Consider the following 3,564-nt stretch of genomic DNA (forward strand, 5'->3'; position numbering starts at 1 on the left):
TAAATAAAATCTCCTTTCTGCTTCTCCTTTCTGCTTCAGTTATCCTTTGGATGGAACAAAACTTGAATAAAATAACAGAAAATCTAACAGAAAATCTAATCTATAGCTTTATAAAATGTGGGTGTATTTGATATGTCCCTGTAGTCCAAGTCCAATTAATATGAGAAAGGTTTACAGAGATTATAGTGAAAGATAATATTATCTCTTCAGCTGTTGCTTGTTTCAGTTTAGAATGTAAAATTGAATCTCCTACAACATCCTTTTACAACTCTTTCAGCCCTTTTAGCCCTTCTCAGCCTTCCCCAATTATCATTTTTTTGATTACATTAATTAAAAGTTGTTTGTATTCTCAGTTGCTGTATGTCTACCTGAAGTCATTCTACAACTTCTCTAGCAGATGGCCAGTGTCTCAGAGGTGTCTGTAAGAGCAGGGATGGCTGGACTTACTAATTATAAAATTAATAATAATAATAACAACAATAATAATTAAATAAATAAATAAAAATGGAGGAGTCCAGATAAATGCTTGACTGCATCTCTCCTGAGAAATTTTTCAGCTGGGCCATGGTTGAGGGTATTTGGTAAAAAGACAAGTGAAGCTTAAAGTTAGGGATAAGGTTAGGATGAGTCATAGGGTTAGGAGACAAAGAGCTGCAGCTGATGTGGGGCTGGGAAGAGGATGCCAAAAGGATGGGTGAGTTGCAAAAACATTTCTCCCCTGCCAATTTTGTCATCTGGGCAAGCATTTGGAACCTTATCTAAGAATTCAGCAGAGGGTCTTGTTTTAGGATTAGGATTCAGAGAGACATAAGACCTAGAGCTGCAGTTGGGCAGGGACTGCTAAATGAAGTGGTGGGCTGTATAACATTTTCTCCTCTGACAATTCTGTCACCGAGACCAAAGGTGGGGCTCTTGGCTAAGGCTTAACCAAAGGCCTAAGTGTTAGGGTGAGGATTAGGGATAAAGATGGAAGAGAGACAAAGCCCAGATCTGTAGTATGACTGGGGTTGTATGGGGGTTGCCAAAGGAAGGAGAGGTCTACAAAAAGTTTTCTACACTTTTCAGCCTTTTCTACCCTTTTATCTTGAGATAAAGCTCAGATGAAGGCCTAGGATTTGGGTGAGTTAAGGCTGAGGAAAGGAAAGCTGAGAGTTTAAGCATCCATGTAGTTTGAAAAGCGCTGTTAAAGGGAAAAGTTTTCTACAAAATATTTGTCCTCTGAGTATCGTGTCATCCTTGGTGGTGGTCCATGGTTAATGTTTACTTGATGCATATGGTTAGTTTCAGTGTTACAGTTGAGAGAGGAACAAAGCCTAGGAGAGAGGATGGAAAGGAATAGTCAGATGAACTTTGGGCTGGAAGTTTTCTTCTGAGAAACATTTTATCCTAATATTTAATGCTTAACAAAAAAAATAATAATAACTACTTTTTCCCATTGTGTTTTTTCTCTCTGTTTGTTCTAGGAAATGAGCTGTTGCTAAGGATGCTTCTGGATCAGCTGAAGTGAAGAATATATGCATGTGAAGCTTTACTTGTTATGTTCATCAGGCTTAGCATACAATATGCCACCAAAAAAAACATCATGAATTTGAAACATAAAAACACATAAATAACTTAAGAAAGATACAACAATGCATTATTTTTAGGAGTTATAGGCAAATATTTTCACAAAGATTGGAGAAAAAACACCAGTTTAGAAAAAATGGCAAACAGGAAAACAGGAAAAAGACTCTTCACTGAATACATGACACATTGAATTATTCTCCTAGTTATTGCTATTTCAGTGTCTGGTGCAAGTAAGGCAAAATAACTCAAAGCTAAATCAAGAGCTAACTACAAATGCTGAATGGTGGCGGGTGAGCAGCTACAAGAACTTAAACACATTCAACAACTTTGGGATACAAGCTGCTGCTGAGTGAATTAATGCATTTATATTGAACTTTGTTATGACTAAAACATTCCCAGTGCTTACAGAAGCAGACAACGCTCTCTGAATGGGAGGTCTATTATAGGTAAGTTAGGCATTACAACCAATACAGCAATGATGTTGAAGGCAGCTTGCATGATCTGAACCAGATGCTATCCGGTCTGCCAGATTCTGGCTTCTTACACAGTCTTTGGAGAGAAGTAGTCATGATATCTATATTAGACACTTGGCACTGGATTAACTGCATATGTACAGACTGGCAGTACTCCACATGCATATGGTTGAGTTCAAGAAGGTAGGCATTGGCTACCTCTGTGTTGTTTTGAATAGATTTGCTAGACCGTGCTCTAGCAATGTCCACCCTACATGCTATGTGCCTGTCTGAGGATTTGGTCAAAAACATGAAGAACACCAGCACATGGATTAGAGGCAATCCAAGAGGCCAGCTGTGGCATGAAGACTGGGATCCCCTGCAGTACGAACAATCTTCCTAACATAAATGCTTCTGAACTTTTTGAACAACAAAGCAGGTAATTCCTTTTTACTGAGAAATACTACTACATGTACATCATATGTGTATATCCCTCACTCTTAGCCATGTTGTTTCAGTCCATCAGGCAAGACATCCCTTTGTATAAACATGTAAATAATAAACAGCAGATAACGTATTTATCTTCTTACTCCTGAATTTTCAGTACCATTTTTTTCTCAAAATGATATTTAGCTTGTGACAAGGTTTTGAGAACATTTCTTCACACTTTTTCCTTAAAGAGAGAGAGGGAAAAAGGCAGGAAGGCAGGAAGGCAGGAAGGAAGATGCCACATGCTTCCCAAAAAAAAAAAAAAAAAAAATAGAAACAGAAATAGAAATTAAATAAATAAATAAAAATAAAATAAAAATAAAAATGTTGGGCTAGTTCTGATTTCATTCAAACAAACCCCCCAAAACCCAAAAAGCTAACAGAGAAAAAAGTCACGAGTTTTGTGTGGGGAGTGGGTGATGAGATTGTTGTTTCTGCATTATGAGCTGCAGACATTTCTGAGTCTTGCTACAAATCAAGTGTATGAATAATTTAAGATTAAAACACAATAAGCTCCGAGAACTAAACTCAGATATCAACAGTTATTCTGAGCCATGCTGACAACACCCACAGCTTGATGCTCTATTTAGTCAGCGTGACTACTAGGCCATCTATGTAGGTGGTGGTTGAGTGGTTCAGACAAGGCATCATCCAAGACTGCCAAAAATTAGCTGTTTGCTGCTGTTAACCAGACATGAGCTCAGAACCAAGAGACTTCATGGAGAGCTTCAGATAGAATAGACTTTACAATAGCAGATCAAAAAGCACCTCAAATAAAATTGTAAAAGCATGACACAATGAAGACACAATACTGTATTACAAATAAGGCATACAGTATTTACATATGAAACAAATACATATTTTGTTTCCACCTGAAGACAAAAACTTGCAAGATATTTCTACCTCAGAAGTCACTAACAGATGGACAGTCCACTAGGGAAGAAATCCTACGTTAGTTATGTGTTCCAGAGACAAACAGTTGGAAAATATTTCAGAGCAATTGCAAACAGGAACCTCCAAATACACACCAGTTTAGAAAAATAACAGGATCCCTTCA

At 37.5% G+C, this 3,564-nt stretch overlaps 1 long non-coding RNA gene across 1 annotated transcript; it reads left to right on the plus strand.

Moving 5' to 3' along the window:
• The first annotated feature begins 917 nt into the window (after positions 1-917).
• Positions 918-2,607, plus strand: LOC110351947 (uncharacterized). The gene is made up of 2 exons (XR_002400153.4): positions 918-1,119; positions 1,464-2,607. It is a non-coding gene; the product is annotated as an uncharacterized lncRNA (long non-coding RNA).
• The last annotated feature ends 957 nt before the right edge of the window (positions 2,608-3,564 follow it).

The sequence above is a fragment of the Anas platyrhynchos genome, chromosome 4 (assembly GCF_047663525.1).
Source record: "Anas platyrhynchos isolate ZD024472 breed Pekin duck chromosome 4, IASCAAS_PekinDuck_T2T, whole genome shotgun sequence".
In the NCBI taxonomy this organism is placed as follows: Eukaryota; Metazoa; Chordata; class Aves; order Anseriformes; family Anatidae; genus Anas; species Anas platyrhynchos.